This window comes from Electrophorus electricus, chromosome 21 (assembly GCF_041902795.1).
Source record: "Electrophorus electricus isolate QZ-2024a chromosome 21, ASM4190279v1, whole genome shotgun sequence".
NCBI classification, from domain to species: domain Eukaryota; kingdom Metazoa; phylum Chordata; class Actinopteri; order Gymnotiformes; family Gymnotidae; genus Electrophorus; species Electrophorus electricus.
This window is the reverse complement of record NC_137517.1, coordinates 11,263,335-11,278,792: the sequence shown is the minus strand read 5'-3', so window position 1 is coordinate 11,278,792 and position 15,458 is coordinate 11,263,335. Positions and strand designations below refer to the sequence as shown.

Below are 15,458 nucleotides of genomic sequence, written 5' to 3'. Positions count from 1 at the left end.
CAGGGTGGCCTGAAAGATGAAGAGGAAATGATATTAAGGGTCTGATATTATTCTAAGTGCTTATTCAGTATTTTTAATGTAATTCAGCTGCATCTGAAACTGCACTGGAAGCAAACCTAAAGCAAACTTTCAAACAAAGCATAAAGGAAGTGAGAGAAGATTGAAGGAATAAACACATTTTAAGAAACTTGACGCAGGATTGCACTGATTTGAATCATATTTTCGGCTTTTTAAAAAGTAAAATGGCCATAGAATGTGGCATTCCTCTATTTTAAAAGTGGCATCTAAGTTTAATCTATTTTGACTTAGTATTGTGCTGACAAGAACATGCACTACACTATACAGCCAATGTATAAAAATGTACAGTACTTAAGTGCAAGTATTTATTGAAATATTTATAAGAAACATTTATTTAAATGTACATAATAGCCTTTTCTTCTATGAGCAATTTGTTCAGATGTGTTTTTACCATTTGGGTCAACAGTAGATCCGTGACCAGCGAGCTGCAGCTTCTCTCCATTAGAAGGAGTCTGACAGGAGGAGCCAGGAAGCTGAGCAGGAGTGATTCCACTTACAGATCCAGGAAGTTTGATCAGCATGATGTCACCTGTGTCCTGAGTGACATCATATACATGGATGTCACCTGACTTAATGTTAAACTTTTGGAATGTTTTGTTCGGATGAACACCTGCCCAGACTGAAACAGTTCTGCTGGAAAACCACACACACATATCATGAAGGGGAAAAAGAAATGATGGAATAATTGTATTTTTAAAAGTAAGTGTATTTTTAATCCCTCACCCTTCACATACCCAGCAATGTTCTTATTGTAACAGTGTCCTGCTGTCAACACCCAGTTCATATGGATCAGAGTCCCACCACAGAAACTCTCTTTTCCTTCACTTCTCTTCTGAAAGACCCACGCCTGGTGGTGCCGTTCATTTCTAGTACAGCCTTTTCCACCAATCAAATTCTGTTGAATCACAGATGAATTCACACCTGCAAAAAAAAGCTATTTTTTGTTTGATTGATTGTCTTTTAAATCAGTGTCCAGTTTATTGGTTTAATACCATAGCAAAACTTGAACCATAAAACAGAAATATTATGGACACTTCCACTGATAAATAAATGAGCTTTTAACCAAGAAATAAAAACAATTTAAAGAAAAGGAAGAAATTGGTTAAAAGTCTACAAAATGGTGATTAATAGCAGAATTGTAAAAAGCTGTCTCATACAGCCCTTCGACTCAGTAGACCTAATGTGCATTGACCAGTTTTGTGATTACCTGGTTCTGTTTTCTGGATTTTCCCTGTAGCCTTCTAAACTGCTCTTTCTGCCTCTGTTTTTGGACCATTTTGGCTTCTCTTCATATGTACCTTTGCTCTGGTAATCTTATAATCTTGGCCTATGTTTTTGGATTGTCCCTCCACCAAAAAGGATGGTATCTGGCTGATCCGCACATGTTTGGCTCATCCTACAGCATTACTCCAAGTCATTTATAATAAGTACTGATGCAGCTAGGAATTTTCTGATAAAAAGCAGAGACAACGGTTCTTTTGAACATGGATCGTCTCTCCTTGCAGATGAACTTGACTTCAGAGCAACACTTTATTTGGATAGTCTATCTACAGATCTGAAAGTTATCAACACACTGTCAGTAAAGGATCTATTAAATGTTAAACTATAGATAGGCAACTAACTGTCAATATCAACTGCATATTGCACACTTCAATTACACAATCATTTAACTCTCAATACTTTACTAATTGCATCAACTGAACGCTAGACTTCTTATCTATAAACCTATAAAGTGATAAGTAAAACATCAACTGTGTATTATACAATTGAACAACTACACACAGCCAAATAACTGTTAGCAGAATATCAGCAAAAATCTACAAATCATGTAAAAGGTGTGAGCGATAGCCATCGTTTCTATTTCTATGACAAGTGCCCCTTGAAGGCAAAAGACTGCATGTTGAATTTTTCATCTCAATGGTCATTTAAAATTTTAACAGACTACCTGTAAAACATAAACTGAATATCAGATCATATCTGGATAGTCACCAAACTATCAGTAACGAAAAATAGTTAATGGTTGCAAATGTTTCCATTTTAAGATCAGGTTTGAAGAATTAAGCTTTACCTGCTACCAGAAACAAGAGTTGCAAGAAATATAGCATTGGCATGATGTGCTCCTGTGAGTGAAAATATCAGTTGTGTCAGTTTTTGTACTAAATTTAATCCACAGCATCACCTCCACCACCACAAACCCACCAATAACACAACACCCTCTCAGACTTTTCCTTCTCAATCCTTGAGAAAAAAAACATTCTTACATTTAACCATAAGAAAATAAAAAAAGCTAATTTATGAGTAAAACCTGTTTCATGTGTTCTGTTTCATAATTTCTTTATGTCAGCTTTGCTTTTAGCTGTTTATTAGCCTTTAAATGGGACATCTGAAGAAGGATTAGGGTAATACCAGTTTGCCTCTAAATGTCATCTCTGTACTGCCTGCATCAGATATGGGGGGGGGGGGGGGTGTGAATGTGATGTGTGAAAAGCAAAACTGTTGCTGCAGTGTGAAAACCAGAAACGTTTACACTCCAACCATTGCAGCAGTGCAAAAAGGAAGGTGACAATAGCTCACCTACTGCAAGAGCTGCACATCTGTACCACCCAAGGCCCAATTCAACAGGTTCCTTGATTTCTGGTTCAATCCTCTGAAATGCATATTCAGCAACTACTCCTAGGAACTGCAGTGCATGGCACTGAAAAGTTTTCAACTAACAGGTAGTAGCTTCTATTCCTGTGATCAATAAATGCTTTGGAAGAAATTCTTAGTTTGATGATGTGGCAACACAATGTTTGACTGTGAAAGGGTTACAAAATCAGTAAGAGACAGTGTCGCTTCCTGTGCTTTAAAGTTATTTAAACAATGGAAAAAAAAAAGAAGAAAATTAGTTGAGATGGAATATACTATACTAAAGCATATACTAACTAAGAATATACTAACAAAGCAGGGTTTAAATATGTGAACTAAATGAGGGACAGGTGTGGAAAGCAAACGAGGGCCAGAGAAAATGAAACTATGGCATGGAACTAAAATACACAAGACAGGGAAAACACGCAAGCTGGGAGGGACTAATCATGACAGTAACAGTACACAGACGTCATGGTTCATGGTTCAGTTTGGACATCACAGTTCCCTGTGAGTTTGATACAAAAGTAACAAAAGCCCACAAATGCATAAGGCTGGGTTTCCTGTCAGTCTATTCTATACAAACAACACTGAAATAGGTCACGATAAGCTACAAAACTGAAAAGCATCTCATGTTATGAAAGTACAAAAGAGTTACTTTCGTATTTTTTGAAGAGCTTTGGTTTAGACATGCACTTTTACTACATGTATATGTACAAAATACAGTTTACTTGATTGAACTAGTTTATTTGCATCATTTCATTAAGCACAATTAATAATACTTAAATAGCTTAATAAGCACTATGCAAAACGTTTTTTTTTCTACATAATCAGATGTTTATTATAGAGCTTGACTGCCAGCTAAAACAGGAGTTATCACTAGTTGCAAATGTGCATGTCAGAGGGTACTCCAGGACTTAAAAATCCCACTGCCAATTGAGTGGGTGCCCTTGGCTATCACCAGATCAAGTTTGAAAAGGTTCTACTGCACCAGTTTTTAATAAAGCTATATTGAAGTCCTAGTATTGTAATGATAATTACAATGATTTCATTTAATTTAATTCAGAGAATGTATGATTACCCATTTCTCTGGATTATTCCATAATGCAAAAATAGTTCTACTATCGCCCAAGAGTGGAAGCCATTACCTATCACCAGTGCAAATTTGGACAGATTCTACTGTACCATTTTTTCAAAAATCCTAATATCGATAATAGAGGTTTGAGACAGTATGGACAGCTATTTCTCAAAATGTTCCCATAATACCAAAACAATTGCACTACCACAAAAAAAATAGGAGACCTTGGCTATCAGCAGTGTAATTATGATCAGATTCTACTGTACCATATATTCATAAATTCATATGTCATACTACCTTAAGTCAAATTAATATATTTATATCTCATAGGCTGATTTTGGTTAGCTGTTTCTCAGAATTTTCCCATAATGCCAAAACAGTTCCCTCTGTGCCTCCTTCCTGACTGGGCACACCTGCTGACTGTTCAGATGGCAGCACAGGCAGGAACTCAGTGAGATCCACTCCATGCTGCAGGGTCTCGGACAATGCGTGAGTACTCTCACCGCGGGTCCCGAGAGCTGAGCAACTCCTCCTACTACTCTGCCCATTCTGGATGGGGTAAGGTGTCTGATCGCCACCCCTCATGTTTTTGGAGGAGATCCAGAAAGCTGCGAGGGGTTTGTACTTTAATGCAGACTATTTTTTGGATACCAGCCCCTTCTGCCCGATCATGCCAAGGTGTCCTTTGTGATCTCCAGACTCACGGGGAGAGCTCGTGCATGGGGAGCCGCTCTGGTGGTTAACTCCTCACCACTGTTGAATGACTACCCCGGTTTCATCCAGGAGTGTTTCATCATCCCTGTCAAAGGGAGAATCTGCTGGCAAGCCCTGCTGTGCCTGAGGAAGGGGCTGCATACAGCGACACATTACGCCATGGCATTCCGGCAGCTGGCAGCAGGATCTCACTGGAACGAACTGGCTCTAATTGACATGTTCCTGAGTGGCTTAAGACAAGAGCTGCAGGCAGAGTTAGCCGGTAAACAGGAGGCAGTTACTTTAAATGAGATCATTCATTTAACTATCACGTATGACCGCCTCTTGCAGGAGCGACGTCATCGCTGCCACCGAGGGTTGCCGTATCGGGAGGTTACTTCGCCAGCCAGACCTGCCGAGGCTTCCAAGGAACCCATGCAATTGGGTGTGGCCAGGGTATGTCGAAAGGCCAATGAGCAGAGAAGGAAGGGTGATTTGGTGAGTTGCTCCCAAGCTCTCGCGATGTTTCAAATACCTGTAAAGGTGTCACACAAGGGCTGCTTTCTTTCAGACACAGCACTGGTGGACTCTGGAGCGGCGGGAAACATGATGAACTGGAGTCTCTCATGAAACCGAAGCTTAAAGCAATTTCCCTGCCCTCTCCCTTAAGTGTGCAAGTGCTTGACGGAGGACCTGTGGGTTTGGGGTTTATCACTATTGTCACTCCTTGTGTTCTCCTAGAAATAAATGGGGAACACATAAAGCACATTTGCTTTTATTTACTTTCTTCTCTTTCTCATCCTCTCACATTAGGTCTCCCTTGGTTATGTTTGCTGTGGTCCAATAATCACATCATCAAGTGGGTGCCCTCCTGCGACAGGCAGTGCTTCCCTAATCGAGCTGTAACTCTCCAGTCGATATCAGTAGATCAACAGAAAGTCCCTGACAAGGACTTCACCATTCCTTGGGAATATCAAGACCTTGCTGAGGTGTTCAGCTCCGTTAAGGCTACACAGCTCCCCCCTCATCATGAATGGGACTCTGCCATAAACCTGAGGGAGGAGCCTGTACCTACTAGGAGCAAGATCTATCCCCTCTGCCTGGAGAAGAACCGTATAATGGAGTACATCAGGGAGGTATCTGCTCTGGGTTATATTCATTCCTCCACCTCTCCAGCCTTAGCCAGTATGTTCTTCCTTAAGAAGAGGGAGGAGAGTTTGAGGCTGTGTCTGGACTACCGAGGGCTTAATGAACTATAGGTAAAATACCCCTGTCCTCTTCCCCTAGTCCCTGCTGCACTTGAATAGCTGAGGGGATCCCGGTATTTTTCTAAACTATAACTATGCAGTGCTTATAACCTCATATGGGTCAGGGAAGGCAACAAATGGAAGGCAGTTTTCAGTACATCCTCAGGGCCCTATGAGTATTTAGTTCTGCCGTATGGTTTAGCCATGGCCCCCTCAATATTTCAAGCATACATAAATTAGGTCTTAAGGGAGTTTTGGGGCAGATTCATCATCGCTTATATCGACAACATCCTGATCTATATCTCCTCCTTGGACCAACATGTTCGTGATGTTCTCTGTACCCTTTTCCATAGTAGAGAGGTCAGTTTCCTGGGGTATATCGTCCAGGAGGGTAGCGTTTGCATGCAGCCCTGCAAAGTCGAGGCACTAATAGGCTGGCAACGATCTCAGAGAGGCCCTTCATGGTAGAGGTTGACATGTCGGATGTGGAAGTCAGTGCGGTGTTGTCCCAACACATGGGGAGGGAAGGACAACTAAAGCCCATTGCCTACTTCTCTAAGAAGCTAAGCCCCTCTACAGGGTGGGAGACCAAGCGCTCCTGGCAATGAAACTTGCTTTTGAAGAATAAAGACACTGGCTGGAAGGAGTGTGACTCTGCTTTACAGTGATAACTGATCATGAAAACCTGGAGTACCTCCAAACCACCAAGAGGCTGAACTCCAGGCAGGCTCAGTGGTCACTCTTCTTCTCCGGATTTGTTTTCTGTGTCACCTAGAGACTGGGAGAGATGACAGAATGCAATGCTACTTCCAACACCTGTTTTGTTTTCTTTTTGTGTCGCTTGCTTTGCAGTCGTATGCGTAATGGATAATAAAAAAACTCTTTCTTTCAGCTTCATCTCTTGCTACCTCTGTGCCACCTTCCTACTCATGTCATCCCTGTCTTGAGTCTATCCACCTGTGTGTCTGTAACAGGAGGTGAGGCAGGATGCAGCTATGACAAGGAAAAGATTTATTAAACATGACACACAAAAATGAAACCATAACACAGGAAGAAAAACACTAAGCACAAGCAAAAAACAGGTTTTTGGAACGCCAACCAACAGTTAGCAGTAAGCACAGCTTACATGGGTTAAACACTGACAAAGACAATCAGGTAACAGGTCCTATCAGGTAACATGGAGAGGTAACATCCAATCCATGTACACTCTCCACTGGTGTTGCCCAGGGCTCAGTATTAGGCCCTCTTCTCTTCTCTTTGTATACTCATTCTCTTGATGATGTAATATCTTTTCATGGCTTCTCCTACCACTGCTATGCCAATGACACCCAATTATTTATTTTTTCCCACCCTCCAATGTGCAGGTCTTAAGACATCTCAGCATGCTTGATTGACATTGTGTCATGGATGACAGCTCACAGCTTGAAGCTCAACCTCAGCAAATCTGAGCTAGGAACTCCCAGCCCTTACCATGACTGCACAGTTTCCTTCCTCCCTGGTATCACCATCTGAAGCTGTTCATAGCCTGGGCATACCTTTGGACAACCAGTTGTTCTCAACTCATGTTTCAAATTGTCATATCACCTGATTCCTCGTCTCACTACAACACCCAGCAGGCAGTTCATCACCCAATCCAGCACTCCATCAATCCTGAACTTCACATCAGATCATCATCACCTGAATATTAACTTCACCTGTATACTTGGTTATTTAAGCCTGTCTCTCACATTTGGATTTTGTGAAGTATTGCCACTAGTTCCGACTGTGCATACAGAGTGTTGTTTCATTGTTTGCTTTCCCGTATATTTGATCGTGTTTTTGCTCTCCGGACTACTGATTTTTGCCTACCCCTTTGTATTGTTTGCCTAATTAGTTTTTTCTCGCTGGTTATTGGACTCGGACTGGTTACCTACATGATTTGGATTACCCCTATATTGGCTTTCCTGGTTTAGACCCTGGCTGGTTCACCCATTACGAAGTTGGAGCATAATAAACCTATCTATCTACATCCGCGAGCGTCTGCTCTTCCTTGTCACGTTACACAAATCTGACCCGGTCTTCCAGTTTTCTCCTTTGTAACATACGAAGGATTCAGCCCTTTCTCTTGCAGGAAGCTGCCCAGGTACTTGGGCAGGCTCTTGTAATTTCAAAGCTAGACCACTGCAACTTGCTACTTGCTGGTCTTCCTCTAAGAGCCATCAGACCTCCAACTTGTCCAGAATGCAGTAGCATGACTGGTCTTTAATCTGCTGAACTTCACACGTCACTCCACTGCTGCGCTCCTTTCATTGGCTTCCAGTAGCTGCCCGCATACGATTTAAAACCTTGATGCTTGCCTACAAAGCCAAAAATAGGCCAGATCCTCCATACATGATGTTAATGATCAAAGCCCAATCCGTGCCTTGAGTACTTCGAACCTCAAGTACGGCTCATCTTGAAATACCATGTTTCAAGCCTCATGAAAGACAAGCATCAAGATAATTCTCTGTCCTGGGTCCTAGATGGTGGAACAAACTTCACAAAATATTTAAATGACCACTGACCCTGCTCCTATGATGACTACCTAACGCTCTAGTACTTATTTTTTATTGCACCGATTGTTGTCTGAGATAGAGCTTATGTATTTTGCACTTATAGGCATCAGCACTGATCCCTGTATTTCAACAGTATTCTAGTTCATTAGTATATTGGACTCTAACCTACACGTAAGAAGGATAACCTACACATTAATAGAGATGATACAAACAGGTATTACTGCTACACAGATGTTTAACACTACAAAGCAACAATGACCAACGGGGAGCATAGACTGACAGGGGTTTAAATAGACAGACCAACATGTAATATTAATCCCTAAAGAGGTGTATGCGATCCTGGGGGGGTGTGGTTACAAACGACATACATGTGAATCCCCCTGCACGCGGTGGGCCGTACCACGTGACTCATATGGGGAGGAGTGTTCCTTGACACTGGCTAGGATGTATTCTATAAGAAAATGACAAAGCACTTTTGTAAGTTGCTCTGAATAAGAGCGTCTGCTAAATGTAAGACTACTGACTAAACATGCCCTTAAATACACATGTTAACAACGTTATACAAGGAACAAGTGTGATACACAGGAAGAGTGTGGCCATGAAGACACACCCCCATACACACAAAAATATAGGTTTTAAGTTGAGCAGTTAGGAGGCAGACACATATGCTGAGAAGAGTGATTTTTATTATGAGCAAATCCAGAGTCGTAATCATTATAACAGTCCAGGCTCATAAAGCCAAGGTGTAGAGAATACATGATTAACTAAAAGGAACTAAACACATGAAGTGCCAAAAAAACCTGAGCAAGCTATATCAAAAACACAAGCAATGATAAGAACACTAACTAACACTAGCGAATAACAAAACAGGCAGAGAAAAGAGGAACAGCAGCTAGGATACGTACATGGAGGCTTGTATTCACAATGACCAGCAACAGGACTGCACAAACACAGGGATTAAATAATGAGCACTAAACAAAACACAGCTACAACTCATGAGGGGTGGAGAAAACAAAACTAAGGAATGGAACCACAATAAGGAAGTAAAGTAAAACAAAGACATAAGACAGAGAAACCATGGAGACAGGAATGCTACAGGAGTGTAGCCAATCATGACAATAGGGAGGAGTCTAAGAGAAGGGGGCCCTGCCGTGACAGTGTTCTTACAGTTCCATTGTGCCATTTCCATGAGCTCTTTAGTCCCTGGCCACACCCTGCTCATTCCCCATTGCCATTCCATTGTGTCTTGTTCCCTTCTGCGTTTGCATGTGTAATTAAATCCTACTGTTTCTTCAGTTATTTGTCTGTGATTGCCTGGATTTATGTTCCTGTGTGACTTTATGTTTGTTGTTTTTGCTCTCATTAAACTATTTAAACGGACTCGACTTGCAGTTGTATCCTGCCTTATGTGAACGTTCGACACGGACATATGAAAAAATGAAATTGAAAGTCAAAGATATGCACATTATGAATTGATATCTATTTATTATTCTTAAATTGGGGATGTAAATATATAGTGTAACAGAACAGCAATGTTTTATATTCTGTACACAGGACTCCACACAGAACTTTCCTCAGAATGTTTTCATGATGTGATTAATCCACTTCATTATATGATCAGAACACACACTTGTGAATACAGCAATTTTAGTTCTAGCTTCAAAGAAACCATGGAGAACTCCATAGATCGCGTCCTTTCTCCGCTTCTTCTTCAGCCAGCCTCCACCAGAGTCCCCCTGTTTTTCAGAGAATCAGTAAACTCTTCTTTTAGAGTTTCAGAGCTTCAACTGGCAACCTTCTGATTATAAATAAATTAACCACTGAGCTACCACTGCATTTGTTCAACAACATTATTGAGTGCTTCTATTTCTTAGTTTCAGAACAGTATCCTTTTGGGGGGCCCAGACCTTCCAGAACACCTACTTAAAACACCTACTTATCTGCTTATACAAAATACAATATACTTCTGTTTATAATCATTTATTATTTCAGGCCTAATTATAAATAATCTGCAATTAATTGTGGCACATTAAAAATTTGTAGGTAGCCTTAAAAAGAGTAATTGTGATCATTCACAGTTACTAATCATTTATATATATATATTTAAAAAAAAATGTGTTGAAAATGTGTTTTCCAACTATATAATGACCAGTCAAAATGGAACAAATGGTGGACCTTCTTTAGTGGCCAGTGAGTGCTGCTGGAAAGTAAGTTAATCCAATCAAGTGTGTGTTCAGTATATTTGGTGTCATAGACCAGGTGTCAGTAGCATCAGCTACAAGCACATTCTACAGTCACATCACAGTTCAGGTCAGCAATCATCCGACTGTAGCTCACTAATGCTTCCCTCCCTAGGAAACCTACTCTATTTTAACCTCTGGTCTGCTGAAGCCTCTTTGGGGAAGAAAACATTATTTGCAAAGCTCTGAAAGAGCTTTTCAAGAGAGCCAAACTACATACTGCACAGCAGTAAAGCATGACTATAAGATTTAAGATATACTACTTGAATAGATAATGTCATTATTTGATGTATAGCTCTGTGGGAGCAGCATGTAACATGAACCCACATGAAAAATATCTATCATTAAATTATCTGAAAACATTAAACATAAATAAATATGTTAAATGTAATAGACATCAGAGAATCCTACCTCGGAGACATGGCTGACGTGTTTACCAGTCCGACCTTCACCACAGAAATAGTTTTCCCTGCGATCAATACAGTGTCTCACTTTCAGCTCGACACACTGCAGAGGTTTGTTGCGGTCAGGACTGTCTAAAACATGACAATGACTTAAAATACACATTTAACAGAACAGAAACAGAAGAAACAGAACAGTAAAAAAACAAAACAAAACAAAAAAATAACTATGAGGATGTGAAATATATTTTGATTTGCAAAATATGCAAACGGTGCATGAGAAACATTCCATAAGAAGGTGAGCAGTTTGACAGTTTGCAGATGTTTAAAGTGGTTTCAATTTAAACCTGAATGCTTTCATACTTGGACTAAATCATCAGTGTGAAATCCAACCAAGGGTTTTTGTTTTTTTGTTTTTTTATTACCATTTTGGTCAACAGTAGATCCATGACCAGCAAGCTGCAGCTTACAGATCCAGGAAGTTTGATCAGCATGATGTCACCTGTATCCTCAGTGACATCATATACATGGATGTCACCTGACTTAATGGCAAACTTTTGGAATTCTCTATAAGGATGTACACCTGCCCAGACTGAAAAACGTCTGCATGATACAAACACATAAACACACACACACACACACACACACACACACACACACACACACACACACACACACACACACACACACACATTATGAAGAAGAAAGAGAAATGCATAATTGTAAAGCAACTAAGTGTATTTTAATCCCTCAGCCTTCACATACCCAGCAATGCTTTTATTGTAACAGTGTCCTGCAGTCAACACCCAGTTCTTATTGATTAGAGTCCCACCACAGAAACCCTCAGCTGTAGTCGTCCTCTGAAAGACCCACACTTGGTGGCGCCGTTCGTTTGTACTACAGCACTTTCCACCAATCAAATGCTGTTGAATCTCAGAGGAATTAAAACCTGCAAAACAAGGTCTTTCTTGTTTGTTTGTCTTTTTATTATTTGATTGTTTTAATAACATGGCAAAACTATAGTCATAAAACAAAGAATATGGAAACTCCTACTTATAAATAAATTAATGACTTGTTAACCAAGAAAAAAGCTATTTAAAGAAAAGGAACAAAATTTTTACTAAACCTGTCATTCTACTGCATGTTCTCAACTACTTGTCAACCTACACAGTTCAGTTAAGTCAGTAAAACATCAACTAAATGTTAGATTTCTTATCTATAGATTTTCAATTATAAGCAGATTAATAAAACCACAACTCAATAAACACAATCACAATCACACACAATCAATTAATCAACAAATCATGAAAGATGTTGGGTTAAAAACCCTCCACTGAATCCTGGAAGGGTCACTATTTCTATGACAAGGGCCCCTTGAAGGGAAAAAAACTGCATGTTGGATTTTTCATCTGGTCATTTAAAATGTTAACAGAGTACCTGTAAACATAAACTGAATATCACCTATAGACAGCAAACAAATTATCAGGAAGCAATTCTACTTGATAAGATTCATTCCTCACTGTGGAACAGTCCCCAGATTTATATAACCATCAAATTCTAAGGTAACCGTGTGAGCCTGCATGCATAGACCTTAACAGTGCACAACACAACACCTCAGCACAGAGAAAAAGTCTGGAATGTAAGCAGTTAATGGTTGCAAATATGTTTCCCTTTTAAGCTCAGGTTTGATAAATGAAGTTTTACCTGCTACCAGAAAAGAGTTGCAAGAACTGTAGCATTGCCATGATGCGCTCCTATGAGTGAAAATATCAGTTGTGTCAGATTTTTGTACTACATTTACTCAACACCAATACCTCCACCACCACAAACCCACAAATCACATAACACCCTCTCAGGGATTCCTTCTAAATGCTTGAGACAAAACACTGAAATTACATATAACCATAAGAAAATTCAAATAGTTTTATTTCATGTTTTCTGTTTCATGATTGCTTCATGTCATCTTTGTTTTTATCTGTTTTTTTAACCTTTAGAAAGGACAGCTTAAGAAGGTTTACAGGGTAATTACCAGTTTGCCTCTAAGTACATATCTGTACTGCCTGTGTCAGACACAGAGGAGACTATGTGTGAATTTTGAGTGTGAAAACCAGACCTGCTGCTGCAGTGCAAAAATGAAGGTGATAACAGCTCACCTACTGCAAGAACTGCACAGCTGTACCAGCCGAGGCGCAATTTAAAAGGTTTCCTGACTTTTGCTTTGATGCTTTGAAATGAATATTAAGCAAACACTCAAAGGAGCTGCGTTGCATGACAGTGAAAAGTTTTAAATCAACAGTTAGTGCCTTCTATCCCTCTAATCAAATTGTGTAGAAGAAACTGTCAGTTTGTGGTGGATGTGGCCTACTCAGCTGCAGAACAGCCGACTGAAACAAGGGTTACATAAACAGTAAGAGACAGGGTTGCCTTCTGTGCTTTAAAATTGCTTAAACAATGAAAAATGTAAGTAAACAAAAATGTTTTTTTAAAAAATGTCTCACTGGCAAAGTCAGTGAGATGGAATATAATGTAATAAAGTCAGTTGCAGGTGTAACAGTATACAGAAGTCACTGTTCAATTCTCACCACACTTTGCACATCAAAGTTCAGTATGAGTTCAGTACAAAAGCAAAAAAAGACCCCAAATGCATAAGGCTAGGTTTTTGGGTTTTTTTTTCATTTATTTTGAACAGACAGTAGAGCAAGTTACAGTTTGTTCCACCTAGGGTCATATAATCCCCCTGAGGCAGCTGGTACAGTCTGTATTAAGCAGTAAATAGTAAAAAAAAAAAAACAAAAAAAAAAAAAAAACGAACCTTAAACACTCGTGTAGGTCATATTTTTTGTTGAGCTGTTAGAAAAACAAAAGGCAATAAGTCACAAAAAGCTACAAAATTGAAAAGAATCTCTTATTATTAAAGTACAAAATAAATAAAATCCATATACAGTGTATAGTCGTGGCTAAAAGTTACAAAGACTAGCACAATCTTTTTTGTTTGCTGCTTCAGTTTTTATAGTGGCAATTTGCATTAACTCTAGATTGTGAAGAGTGATCAGATGAATTGCAATTAATTGCAAAGTCATTCCTTGCCATGAAAATGAACTTGATCACAAAAATTACTGCATTCCAGCCACTGCGTTTCAGCCCTGCCACAACATGGCCTGCTAACATAATTTCAGTGATCTTCTCATTAGCTCAGGAGAAGGAATAAGGAATGGTATCAAATCATCCTCCAAGAGCAACTGGTCCCAATGATCCAGGAGTAATTTGGTGATGAACAGTGCTTTTTCCAGCATGGCAGAGAACCATGTCATAAAGCAAAAGTGATAGCCAGGAAACTCCCCAGATCTCAATCCCATTGAGAACCTGTGGTCAATCCTCAAAAAGAGGGTGGACAAACAAACACAGAAACAACAAGCACTGATTAGGCAAGAATGGATTGCCATCAGTCAAGTTTTTGCCTAGAAGCTGATATTCAGCATGCCAAGGCAAATTGCAGAAGTCTTAAAAAAGAAGGGTAAACACTGTAAATATTAAGTCTTTGCTTAAATTGGATGTATTTGTCAAATAAAAGTAAAAAAAAACAACTTATGCTTATAACTGTACTCTATATAAACATCTGACAAAAGGATTTAAAAAAACTGAGGCAGTAAACTTTGTGAAAATCAAAATTTGTGTCTCAACTTTTGGCCATGACTGTACTGTGAAGTGATGCTATGGCGCCATGGTGGATATGTAGTAGCTCAGTGGTTATGGTACTTGACTTGTAACTGGAAGGTTACTGGTTTAAGTCCCAGCACTGCTAAGTTGCCACTGTTGGGCCCCTGAGCAAAGGCCCTTAATCCTCAATTGCTCAAGTTGTACTCAGTTATAATTGTAACTTGCTTTGGATAAAAGTGTCAGCTAAATACCATAAATGTTATCAATGAGGTCTTCTTGTAGAGAAAAAAATGTTTCTCAAGTGAGACATTGTCTTTCATAGACACAACCATGGTGAGACATTCAGAGCCTTAAGGTCAACACCATTAGGATCTGTCTAGCACCAAATACAAAAAGGAATTTCTAGGGTTGGTAGGATGGTACCAATGGTTCATACCCAACTTCTTTAGTTGAGCTGTGAACTTGACCGTCCTGACATGAAACGACCATCCTCAAAAGTTCAGGTGGACACAAGAGGGCGAAACCACTTTCCAAGACCTGCATACATCTGCCGAGAACCAGTCCTGCAGAGCCCAAACTTGGAGGTACCATTCACGGTACAGAGAGACACTTCTATAAATGGGATCAGTGCTGTATTGCTCAAAGGACCCATAGAAAACAAATGCCAGATACGGTACATAAGCTGTAAGTTTTCCCTAGAGAATTAATTCCTACAAGTGAAAATTACATTCGTATTAGCAAAAATGTTTTCCCCATTAAAATAAATGGGAAAAGTCAGGAATTGTCACTAGTAGAAATTAGATTTTACTAGTTAAAAATGTATTTTTACCAGTCAAAATTTAATTAGTAAATTTAATTATTGTTATGAAGAATAGATTTTTTTACTAGTCATTTTTGTTTTTTTG

At 39.5% G+C, this 15,458-nt stretch overlaps 1 long non-coding RNA gene across 2 annotated transcripts; it reads right to left on the bottom strand.

The window, feature by feature from the left end:
• Nucleotides 1-8,953: 8,953 nt before the first annotated feature.
• On the bottom strand, nucleotides 8,954-12,631 carry LOC113583948 (uncharacterized). Of its 2 annotated transcripts, none has more exons than XR_003411363.3 (5): nucleotides 12,601-12,631; nucleotides 11,662-11,845; nucleotides 11,322-11,499; nucleotides 10,907-11,031; nucleotides 8,954-9,991 (listed from the first exon to the last, which is right to left on the bottom strand). It is a non-coding gene; the product is annotated as an uncharacterized LOC113583948 (long non-coding RNA). The 2 variants fall into 2 exon arrangements; XR_014119158.1 differs by having other exon boundaries at nucleotides 10,907-11,027.
• Between the last annotated feature and the right edge of the window lie 2,827 nt (nucleotides 12,632-15,458).